A 13,557-nucleotide genomic window follows, 5' to 3' on the forward strand; every position below is an offset into this window, starting at 1 on the left:
ATGACTTGACTGGAGGAAGGGAAAGTGAATGATGTATAATTTTAGATGTTACTGATGGAACTGGTAATTAACTAAACTTGCGTTCATTGTTTGATCGCTCCTAAAGATGTAAATGGCATAATTACCTAAGTGAACGAACTCATGAAAAAAGCACTTTGATGAAACAGGATAAAATATACTTGCTACAAACTGTAACTATTACCAGAAAATTTCAAACGAATGTCACTGATTAAAAAATCTTAAAATACACATGAGCAAATTGAATCCATCAATGTAAAAAATGAATAATATATGATGTCTAAATTTATATTATCCAAGGAATGAAAGATTGGTTTAAGGTTTTAAATGAATCAGTGTAATTTACCACATTAATGAAATAAAGAAGAAAAATGGCATGCTCATCTCTAATGGAGTAGAAATATAAATTGATAAATTAAAGAGTGACTCATGAGCAAAGAAGATTTCTAGGCAAACAGAATAGAGGGAGATATTTTCATAATGTTTATCAAGAATAGCATTTTCGCACAAAAGCAGACATCACACATATTGGTTAAATATTTTTAAAACTGCTCATCTAATCAAGAACAATACACATTTAACTCCTAACAAATATTCTCTTTCACGGCAGACTTAAAGTCCTAGTTAGGCAGCAAGACAAAGAAATATAGGAGTAAGAAGAAGGAGAGGGAGAGATGAAGGAAGGTGGGCAAGCAGCAGGAAGGAGTAAGTAAAACTTACTTGCAAATGTTTTAATATCTACATATAAATATGTTAACAAACCCAAAGATTAATTGCTAAGGTTAATGAATGCACTTAGAATGTTTCCTGAATACAGAGTCACCATTTACAAATCCCTTCTGTTTCCTTCTAATATCAGCAAACATTAAGAAATTGGAACTTTTAAAAGGGGCAACGTTTACAGTAACATTAAAAACATCAAACGCTCCGAAAAGATCTCACAAAATGCTCCAAAGGCTTCTCTGATGAAACAATTGAACAATGACAACCACAGCAGACACGCTAAAGAGAATGTGGGAAAACCCACAAGGCCTCAATGCTACAAAGAAAACCACAAGCAACAAAGGGATGCTAAGAGGGATGAGGTGGGGATGGGAAGGGGCGATAGTGTTGAGGAAGAGAATGTGGGGCAAGACGGCTGGAATGGATGGGCATTTCTGGCACGATATGGAAACGTAGTGCAGTGGAAATTTCCAAAAATATATTAAGGCAATCCTAATAAAGTCTCCTAATAATGGGGGAGTTAGGGTCCCAACTGGCCATCTCTTGTCACCAAACTAAGCTTCTAGTACCAGGACTGGGTTACATATAATTGAGTTGTTGGCCCAATGGGTCCCAGGAAAAATCTGCAAACAACCCAAGCTGTTACCAAGACAACAGTTGCACACTGACAGCAGGGCCCCATTGCCCAGGACCACACCCATGGAACTCGCTGAATATGGAGAAGTCTAGCTGGTGCCTGTATAGAAACTTCTCCCCTACATTCTAGTGTCTTTGGAATGGGAAGATACTCTGCAGGCTAACAAAAGAGAAACGTATACACCAACCCAACGACAAAACCTTTCGTCTACAATCTGTCCTGACAACCAAATAAGCTGGGGCAATGGTGGCACAAAGCTTGTGGGAATAACCAATCAATGTCTGATTTGACTTAAGACCCACTCCCCAAGATGGAAACTATACCTAAGACTGCTTGGGTAACCAAGAATCAGATCCTAGATAGCCCAGAGACCTAGGGTAAAGCCAAATACTACTGGTCTTTTTTTTTTTTAAAAAAAAAAGTAACAATAAAATGACTCCTAATGACATTCTACTATACTCATAGACAGGTGCCTTACTCAGCCATCATCAGAGAAGCTTCCTCCTTCAGCAGATGGGAACAAATATAGAGATCCACAGCCAGACATTACTCAGAAAGTGAGACCTTGGAACACACAGCTAGCTCTAGAAGGGGTGTCTCCCTCCCCTCAGAGCTCAGTGAACCCCAAAGAAGAGGAGACAGAAAGAGTATAAGAGTCAATGGGGATGGAGATCACCAGGAGAACAAGTCCCTCTAAATCAACTGAGCAAAACACACAGAGCAAGAATAGGACCAGCATGAGTCTGTGCCAGGCCCTCTGCACATATATTATAGCTTTTAGTTTAGTATCTTTATGGGATTCTTGAATGTGTGAATGAATGGGTCTCTGATTCTTGTGCCTTTCCTTGGGCTCTTTTCCTTCTGCTGGCTTGCCTTGTCCAACTTTGAAGTGATAGTTTTTGTTTAAAATGGATAAAAAAGGAACAAACTATAGATGTATTTCACAATGTATAAATTTCACAGACACCGATGTTCTAAACCAAATTAATGTGCACTGAGTGATTCATTTCTATAAAGCTGAAAAGCTTGTGAAAGAAATAAGGATAGTGGCTACATTTGATGAGCTGGGGAAAATGATTTTTTAATGCAATAAGAAAGCAGACTGAACAAGAAATGATGAGCTAGCCAGTAAGCATCATTCCTCCATGGCTTCTGCTTCAATTCCTGCCTCCATGACCATGCCTTGGGCTCCTGCCCTTCCATGATAGACTGTAATATTGAACTATTAGATGAAATAAACCCTTTCTTCCCCAAGTTGCTTTTGGTCATAGTATTTTAGCACAGCAAGAGAAACCATAACTAAGACAGAATTCAAACAGAGGTACTCACATTAGTGGACAAGGCTGTTCTCAGAGGACCTAGGCTACTAAAATTTGACATGCCAAGCATAGCATATCATCCCACCAGCTACTCATCAAGGAAGCCCCAGAGGTCTCTTAAACAACACAGCCTATCATCATTGTTCTTAGTTACCCACTCCAAAGACATTCTTGCTAAAGACACCATATTCTTTGGCTATAGGCCATAAAGAAATCATCTTCAAACCAACCACAGAACTTCCTCCCTGTTGGCTAGTTTTGATAATGCCAGAACATGGTATAGAGAGGGGTCAGCAAGAAAAGACATGAGCAGTCTTAACCAGTACTGGACACTACATGCTACAATATAGAATGTACAGGTAAGAGGTGCACACTGGTACAATGGTGCCATAAAGGTTATAGCATAAGCAACTGATTTCTGTTTGGATTTGAGACTTGCTCCACAGAAGGGAATTCATACGTTGTACTGTAAACTTACTCAAGAGCCCAACGCTGGTGAGGTCACTGGCCCTGGGATTAAATCTACCATTGTCATTTAGCTCAATAGTTATGTCATCAAACTGTCTTCTAAGTGTTGCTCCTTATAGCCATAGACCAGGGATGCTCCCAACCACGGTCAGAGAAGCTTCTCTTTGCGGTGGGTACTGCTCAAATACAGATAGGCATACCTGGTCAAACTTCTGAGACAAAGTGCCCAAATCTTTATCACCTTCTTCCCAAGGTTCTGACAGCATTATGGAAGGGGAGATAGAATGTGAGAGCTGAAGGCTAGGGAGGGGTGCTGGAAAGGATTTCCTCTGGGCAGGCATGACATAACTGTTGTACTCATGAACTCAGAGCAGATGTGATCTGGAAAAGACCTTACAGAAAAATCAAGCTAGCCAAAATTTCAACATGGATGAGGAAGAAGCTCAGAAAGGCCTCCTCCCAAATGTGGAGCTATGGGGGTTGATGGATGCTGAGGAAGGGAGAATTATTCTTTTTGGAAGGTGTGGTCACTAATAGGTTTCACATGCTCCCATGGATGGCCCACACCCATGCAAATACAGAAAGTTCTAATTATAAGAGGTTATGAATTTGAGAATGGCAAATTTAGGGAGGTATCTTGGGAATTAGAAGAAGAACTCCAGGGTGGTTATTATCATATTTAATGATATGTGTGTGAAATTCTTAAGTAATTAAGTCTTAAGATTAAAAAACTCTTCCAAAAAGACATTAAATTTCAACTCTAATAAAAAATTGATAAAACTACAGTCATATAGACAACAGAGTCAGAATACAAAAAGACAAAAATTGAGACTATACATGTGTGTAAATGTATGCATGTGTGTGTGCGCGCACGCGTGCGTGTGTGTGTGTGTGTGTGTTTTCAATGTTTACATACCAAAGAATTCTTACAAAAACAAAGATGACTTGGGAAAATATAAACAAGATGAATAACTATGGAATTAATACAATGAGAAACATGGATGGCAAATACACACATTAAGAATGGCTAAGTGTAGGTCAGCTCAGGCACCCTCTCGAACCACGGCCAGTAGTCTATGGTGGAGTCATCCTTGTGGAGACCTGGGTACCTCCCTAGCACTCTGCTTCTCCCTATTCCCATGATGTCTTCATTTATCATGGTATCTCTTTCCTTGCTCTTCCACTCTGTTCCTGATCCAGCTCTAACCTCCCACTCTCCTAAGCTCTCTTTGGGAGGGGCTTGGACCTGCCTCAACTGAATGTACCAGGCTCTGCTGACTCCCTATGGGAGACCTTGCCTTGGAGAAGATGGGAATGGGGGGGAGGTTGTGGAGGAAGGCTGGGGGGTAGGAGGAGGGAGGACAGGGGAATCTGGGGTTGATATATAAAATAAATAGAAAAATCTCTTAATTAAAAAAAAAGAATGGCAAGCCGGGCGGTGGTGGCGCACGCCTTTAATCCCAGCACTCGGGAGGCAGAGCCAGGCGGATCTTTGTGAGTTCGAGGCCAGTCTGGGCTACCAAGTGAGTTCCAGGAAAGGCGCAAAGCTACACAAGAGAAACCCTGTCTCGAAAAACCAAAAAAAAAAAGAATGGCTAAGTGGTAAAAAGAGAACAAGTGTGTTTAGTGCATTTCTGGAACACTAATGTTTTGTGTAGCAGAAGGTTATGAAAGTTGAAATGTTGCAAACAGCAGATGTTAAAAAAGACAGAGGGAAACAGCACTCTTCTAAACTGTGGATTACTGTAGAATCAGCTGAAGCGTTTTGGTATGTTATTTGGCACAATTCAATAAAGATGAATATTTGGAGATCTTTTGGCATGTTAACTGAATTCCCATGAAGAAGTGTGCATACTAGAAGGATGCCTAAGACTAAGCATTATACCTCCCTTGGTGCTAGCAAAATATTAGAAATATACTTAATTATTTGTATCATCAGAAATTTAAGATTAGTAAATTGTGGCATGTGTTAAGTAGGAATTTATATACTTCACTACATGTGAAACACTAGCTACAACTTAGCAATACTTACAAATATGGTGAAAACATACAAATTTATAAAATTCAAATCAGGATATGAGGGTTACAGAGTGAAGGGAAATAATGCAGCAAAACAAAGCTAACTGCTGAATATGCTGAATTATATATTGTTTTATTTGGTTTATTAACACCTGAAGGAATTTACAATAAAAAATATTTTAGGGCTGGGCTGTGAGTTCAATGATAAAGTACTTGTAATCTCCATGCTAAGAAGCTAGACAGGCAGATCCTGTGGGGTTCCCATCCAAACTATTGCCCTTGGTAAGAGCTCAAGGCCAGTGAGACACTCTTTAAAAAAGGTGAACTCCTGAGAAGTTCTATGTAAAGTTGTTCTCTGGCATCCACATGTGACACACGTGCATGTGACCCCCTCCATACACATGTAGCCACAGGAATATGCAACCACACACATAGGCATACACATAGTGAAAAGACAGAGAATGTGAAAGTAATTTTAATAGACAAACCTACCAACAATAGAATGCTAGGCATGTGATCTTCTGTAGGGGCATGATACCTCCACATACATATATCATTCTGAAGTAGATGGAGGGCCTATGTAATCATTCCATTCACTGGTGAATACTACTGTTACTTACTGGTGTCAGCTGTGACAAATGTCCTTCAGTACATTGGCATGACACAGTTCCCATGGATCTTTGTTGACAAGTAAAGATATGCAATCAGCCCACTGGAACACAACCATAACCTCTTGCCATGAACCTTGGAATCTTTCTTTAAAATGATTTCTCCATAGCCCATGATGCCTCACAGACTATATGAGGATGGAAGGTTCTTCCCCAGTTCCCTGATTCTAAGGTGAGTTTCCAGTTCACCTCTCCAACCAAGGAGTTTGGATCCCTCAGGTGAACTCTGCAAAATCTGTGCATTCATTCAGCTGCTCATAAATAAACCTGCCTTAGTGTGATCCTCAAAAATGCCCCCTTACAGAAATGGGTTACTTTTGCGGCATCAAAGGTAACTTAGCAACCAGAGAGTCGACAGTAACCCAGAACAATTTGGTGGGTTAGCTTTCAGAAAGCAGCAACCCAGCTGCGTAAAACAAAACAAGCTGTCCTCTTGTGTACCCAATACTCAAAGACATATCAAAAAAAAAAAAAAAAGGCTGCTTTGCAATGTGCTTCGCAGCCCAGGGTTCACATAAAATCCTGTCTTTTCCTCTCGTGATTCATGGGAGAAATAAAAACAGCAGAAGAAACATATTGTTCCTTGCATCAGAGCCATTCGGCTTCATTTCTGTAGCCTGAAAATGGTGGGTTCTTTACCCCTTTATCAGATAAATTGACTCTGCAGCCCACATTTAAAAAAGCATCCACTTGTCTTCGGCAGGAAGTTTGGACTTGATTAGTTCAAGATAAAAGGAAGCAAGGAAGGCTGAGTATCATTCTGAGCCAATAATTGTGTGTGTGTAATGGAGATGGAACAGTATAAAACATTCATATTCTTAGGTACTAATGATAAGTAGGGGAAAGCTTGTATCTTTCAGCTAAGTTTGTTTATTGCCTGAAAACTCAATGTAGTAATTCAAGGCCAACTGACAGGAAATTACAGTTTCCTGGCTGACATCAATTCGATCTTCAGTAATAGTTCTGAAATGGAGTTTCAGAGCTCTCAAGAGAGGGAAAAGCACACACAATATTTCCCAATGACTTGGGTCACTTCTCAGATGCTGTAGCAAACATAATGTGGATAAAATTATGATGTATCTTTACAAACACGCGGTGCCTTATTATGTCATTTTAATCAAACCTTTTATTTGATCAAGTTCTTATATTTAATCTGTACATAGACTGGTTTGCTTTAGGGAAACAGGCTGCCATAAGGAGATTTGAAATGCATGACTGTTTCTTGTTGCAATGGCAAACCAGCAATCATTTCACCTACATAATCATAAAAGTAAATATACTAAGAACTAGCAATCTAAGAAGTTTTTAAATTTTCAGCTAAAATATGTATCTTGTCTCGTTGTCTGAATTTCTTTTTCCTGGCATCCATTTCCTTTTTACATCCATGCTTATGCCCACACCAATGATACTATTAATATTTATTCAAATTATCCTAAGAATAGACTACTAATTGACACTGAATATCCACGCTCTAAAAATTAGGAAAGTCTAGCCATGTTCGTCACAATGAAAGTCTTTGTTTCACAGTTTCCCTGTTTCAGTAATCTGCTCCATAATGATGCTGTAGACACTAGGATGCAAGCATACGGGACATATATCATTTTCAGATGTCACAATTTCAAGAAGAAATTGCCACCATCTTCTTCCTTTCCTCCTTCTCACTAACTGGAAGACAGCATCAAACGGGTAAGGCAACTTTGATCATCAAAGTAGGCCAAAACCCTAGAGAATCACAGAATAGCATAACAGAGGAATTTGGGATTCTGGAACGGAGCCTCTCCCCTAATCTGGAACATGGAGCCCCCTTTAACTTGTTAGGAGGCTAAAAAGAAAAATTGCTGTATTTTAGTAAATTTCCCATCCAAGGAAGGTCTGAGGAATCTGGATGCAGACATCCACGGCTGGGCCCCTGGTGGAGCACTGGGAGTCTAATTAGTGAGAAAGAAGAGGGTTTATATGAGCGAGAATTGTTGAAGCCAAGGTTGGATAAAGCACAGGGACAAATAACCAAATGAATTGAAGCACAGGATCTATGAACCAAAGGCTGAGGGGCCCCCAACTGGATCAGGCCCCCTGAATGGGTGAGACAGTCATTTGGCTTGATCTGTTTGGGAGGCAGCTGTGTGTTGGTGCTGGGTCCTGGGCTCGTTGCATGAGTTGGCTGTTTGAATCCTGGGACCTATGCAGGGACGCTTGGCTCGGTCTGGGAGGGGGGACTGGACCTGGTGGGACTGAGTCTACCAGGTCGATCCCGGTCCTCGGGGGGAGACCTTGATCTGGAGGAGGTGGGAATGGGGGGTGGGGTGGGGGGGAGGGGGAGGGGGGCGAGAGTGGGAGAACAGGGGAATCTGTGGCTATTATGTTGAACTGAATGATGTTGTAAAATAAATTTACTAAAAAAAAAAAAATTCCCTTTACTTTAAACACTATGGAAATATTGACCTGATATAGAATTTGAGAAATTGTACCAGAAAAAATCTCTCCTCTCCCTGTCCCAATGGTTTGACTCTTGGTTTGCCTAATAATCGAAAAGAGAAGAGTGAGGCCAATCATTTTAAATTGCTTGCCCCGCATCTCCAGTAACACTGTAAGAAGACAGCAGCCCTGGTCCATGGAAAAAAGGAAGTGGGGTTAGAGGCTAGTTCAGCTGGCAAAGATTATGGGTGCTAAGGGTGATGCTGTGCTTGACATCAGTCTCAAAGACCCACATTGGTAGAAGGAAAGAATGGACTCCCAAAGTCCTCCTCTGCTCTGTACATACTACATTAATTATTTTAAATGTAGACGGAGGAGGAAATATATAGTGAAGATAGTCCTAAACCCAAACCATGAGATAACATCAAGCCCTGCTCAAGACCAGCTGACCCGTGTAAAAGAAAAAAAGCTTATTGTTACAAGCAACTGAACTTGGCAGCCAGTGGAACACTAGATCATATTATTGAAGTGATCTTAAGACACACAGAAAAGAAAAAGCCTATGGCAGAATATGAATGAATTTAGACCTCATGAATTCAGAATTGTGAGTTTTGAAAATGTGTGTCAGTCCTCATGATTTCCATACAGTTTTTTGATTATAAAAATAAAAGGTTATAGTATAGAAAAGGTATATATTTTCTCAAGATTCTTAAATTTAAAATCCTAACATTTATGCATATCTAGATAATTTCTGCCACTTCCTTAGCCTAGGCCCTGAGCGAAGACCTTGGTGAATATCTGTGAAGAAAACATTTTAGGAGATCCAACATATATGAGAACAAGACTTCGGTTCACCAAGCCATTCACTGGTTAGTGTATGTGGCATCTCTTGCAGAAGGCACTTGTTTTTCACATGCATACATTATTTTTATTTTTGGGTTTTTGAGACAGCCTTTCACTATGTAGCATTGGCTGTCCTGGAACTCACTCTGTAGACAAGGCTGGCCTTGAACTCATAGAGACCTGCCTGTTCTACCTCCCAAGTGCTGTAATTAGAGATGTGCACCACCCCTGCCCAGCTGTCACTCATTTATTTTTGTGATTGTTCTAAATTATATGTTGTAAAATAAATTAGCATATATGTCATCCCCAGAGACTTTCCTTCTTAGCTAGGTATGAGTATGTGACACACTTCTGGTTAAGGGTATGCAGGCAAGACTCACAGATGCCACTACCCTTAAAGAAAACAGAAATTTGGTCACCTGCCCTTTCTCCATTAACTAGCTAGACTGCAAATAATATGGTGAAAGCAGCCATCTTGGACCATGATATGAGAGCTGCACGCTTAGCTTACATCATAGAGAGGAAGTATACAGATCGTCATAGAATGGGATTGCTGGGACCATCTTATCATGTTTAGGGTTAAAGGAAATGCTGTCTCACTAGCCTCCACTTTATCAAGCTTTAACTGAATTCCTTTCTCAGTTCTGCTTACTTAAATTTCTATGAGTCACTATGGGTCTTCTATCCCATCTCATTATCTTCTCTGACCCTGGAATACCACGGCCACATGTGAGCCACTCAGCAGTGTCCTGGCAAATGTAGCTCTGGTTCTAATTCCACACATTTTCCCTAGTCCTTCCTCTATTGATGTCTTTCTCCCAGAACACATACATATAAATCAGAGCATGGCAATCTTAGAGAAGAAATGGTATATTGAAGGATACAAGGGGGTATTAAAGGTATATTCCTGGAACTCTGTATTTAAAACTTGCAAATTCAACATTTTATTTCAGCACTTGGTGGCAGATTTAAGTAATTAGAATTTCTGTGTATCCACAATTTGTGTGCTAACTCAGTCATTGTTTGCCATAGAACGGCCCATTCCAAACTGAAGGGAGAGAAAGATGGAAATACGATAGAGATATACTCTCGAGAGTACTGAAAGAGACAACTGGAGGTGGAGGCATTTGGGGGTGAGGTAGAAACCTGGTGCAAGGGAATCGCCCAGGAATCTACAAGGAGGACCCCAGCTAAAACTCCTAGCAGTTGCAGATATGTAGCCTGAACTGGCCATCTCCTGTGACCAGACAAGACTTCAAGTGGAGGGATTGGGAAACCAACCCAGCCACATAATCTTCAACCTATAGTCCTGCCTATGGGATGTGCTAGGGTAACGGTAGCGCTGAGATTGTGGGAGTGGCCAATCAATGACTGACTCAGCCTGAGACCACAAGAATGAGCCCACCCCTGATACTGCCTGGAGAACCAGGACCCAGAGGATGGATGACCCCGAGATCGAGGGTAGAACCAAACACAACTGGAGAATTTAAAAAAGTCAATGCAATGATGCCTAACAATATTCTGCTATACTCACAGATTGGTGCCTAGATCAAATGTCATCATCATCAGAAAGGCTTCATCCAGCAACTGATGGAAACAGATAGAGATACCCACAGTCAAATATTAGGCCAAGCTCAAAGAATCCTGCTGACAAGAGGAAGGAAGGATTGTACAAGCCAGACAGGTCAAGGACAGACAATGAAAGAAAACCCACAGAATCAACTAACCTGGCCTCACAGTAGCTCACAGAGACTAAACTGACAACTGGGAAGTCTTCATGGGACTGACCTAGGACCCTCTGCATAGACAGTTGTGTAGCTTGGTCTTCTTGTGGGACTCCTAACACTGGGAGCAGGGGCTGTCTCTAACTCTTTTGCTGGCTTTTGTGACCCTATTCCTCAAAGCATCGCCTAGCCTTAATACAGAGGGAGGAGCTTAGTCTTACTGCAACTAGCATGTTTTGTTGATATCCATGAGAGGTCTGCCCTTTTTCTGAATAGAACCTGAGGAGGAGTGGATTGAGTATGGGGAAGGGGAGAAATGAGCAGAGGAGAAGTCAGAGAGAGGGACTGGGAAGAGGAGAAGGAAGGAAAACTATCCTTGGAATATAAAATAAATAAATAAATAAATAAATAAATAAATAAATAAATAAATAAATAAATAAATAAATTCTTTAAAAGACAGAGAAATAGGATGCAAATGAGCAGGAAAAGCAAGAGGATAACAAAGAAGAGAGGGAAAAAAGAAAAGAGAGCAGGATGCTATGTTGGGATCTTGTGGGAGAAGGTCTACGGGGAATATGTAAATATCCCCATAGCAATACTATGGGGAGCAGATAGAGAATGAGAAATCCAAGAGCCCTCGGCCAAGGCTCTTTGGAGTTTGGGAGCTGAGAAAGTGATCTATCTGAAGTAGAGTGAGTGTGAAGAGGCAGGCAAAACTGTCGATGGATCTGTACTGCCACTGTGGCCAGAAGGAGGAAATAATTCACGTATTCCACAGATTTCCACCTTCAAGGAAGTTTACAGCAATTTGTAGAAGCAGATTATGTCGCCAATGCATCATAGAAAAGGCCCTTACAAGGCGATGGTCAAAGCCTCTTCCAAGTGATTCCATCCTCAGTAAAAAGTCTCAATTTTCTACAAAAAACAAACAAGCAAACCCAAAACACCTTTATTGATTCAAAGGTGGGAAAATAATCTTCCCAGTCTAACCTTTAATTGTAAAAAGAATTGTGTTTCTCTTTATAACAAGAAATCTAATTTAGGGAGGAATGATATTTTTAAAGGAAATGGGCCTGAGAAATCCATAGAACTCAAATAGAATATCCTTGAAAGGTATTTTAGGACTTAACTGTGATTTAAAAATCAACCTCTTAGAAATAATGAGAATCTTTTATTTTCATGGAGGATTTCAACAAAATTATTTTTTTTAGAAAGCTATATCAGTGTTGAAAATGTTCTGTTTCTATAAACCTGACAGGAAACTAGTTTAAAAAAAAAAGTATCTCACTTTGGTTTGAAATAGTTTTCCAAATGTTCTTTTAGCAATGAGTCAAGGGACTTCTGAAGGCCATCACATATAATCTATGCACCACAACTGAAAACATATAAAGTGATTATTTACAGTTTTCTTACACAGCTTATGCTGTAGAATTAAAATATTCTAGAAGATGAACAAGTGTCTCAGCTATTTACAGCACTCACTGCTCTTGCAGAGGATAAATAGTTCGTTCCTAGAACCCACAGGGTGGTTCACAATCATCTGTAACTCAAGTTTCAAAGAATCTGACATACTTTTCTGACCTCTATGGGCACCAGGCATACACACAGTAAATGTGCATACCAACATGCCAGCAAACATATACCTAAGATAAAATAACATAAAACAATAAAAATAAAGTAAGTCAGGCAGAGGTGGTGCACACTTTTAATTCCAGCACTGAGGAGGCAGAGGCAGGCAGATCTCTGTGAGTTTGAGGCCAATCTGGTCTACAAAGTGAGTTCCAGAATAGCCAACACTTCACAGAGAAACCCTGTCTAGAAAAAACAAACAAACAAATAAATAAATGTTTTACAATTTTTAAAATAATAAAAACATACTAAAAACTTACTTGATTTTCATCAAGTACAGGTTTTCAATATGTGTTAATAAAAAGAATAATTATAATTTATGTTTGCTGAATAGTATGATTTCATATTTTAAAATGAATAATTTATATTAAACCAAAAAATTTAAATATGTCTCTTAAAAACAATAAACTTCCAAGTGTTCTATCATTACTTAAAGTACTCCAAAAAATAAAAATAAATAAAGTATTCCAAGGCCTGGTCCTAGATCAGTGAACAGACATAGACCACAAACTCTAAGTATGCACAAGAATATCTTCATCTGATCTAAATTTCAACAGTATAACTCACTGGTGCTCTTTCAAGGTAGACTACCTCAGTTTTTTTTTTTCTCTTAGATCCTGCCATATACCCCTATATAGGTGAGATATCAAGTTTTATTTCTACAATGTAGGATGAATAAAAAAAATAGCGCAAGTTAATAGGGAGCATTTATTTAAAATAAATTGGCATAAAGGAAATACACATTACATGGAAAGTGAACTTTGGCTATTAAGAATTATATGTGTGTCTAATGTGTTGAGGGAAATTATTTCAGACAGACTATGAAAAGGAAGAATATCTTAATGGACACAATTCGAGTAAAGAAAAAGTTTTCAAATTTGTGTGAGCAACTACATTGCCCATCTGAAAGGATTTCCCATGACTAATACAACTGGTTTCCATTCATAGACCTATACCTTATTCTAGCCTTCTGAAAGCAGCTGGGCCAAGAACACGTCTTGAATTTTGCTTCCAGTGGCCAGTGTGTTTGAAACTTAGTCTCTATGTTGTTGTTGTTGGCAAGCAGGGTGGTCTAAGAATTTGGGCCCAGTGGG

This window comes from Peromyscus maniculatus, chromosome 18, assembly GCF_049852395.1.
Source record: "Peromyscus maniculatus bairdii isolate BWxNUB_F1_BW_parent chromosome 18, HU_Pman_BW_mat_3.1, whole genome shotgun sequence".
In the NCBI taxonomy this organism is placed as follows: Eukaryota; Metazoa; Chordata; class Mammalia; order Rodentia; family Cricetidae; genus Peromyscus; species Peromyscus maniculatus.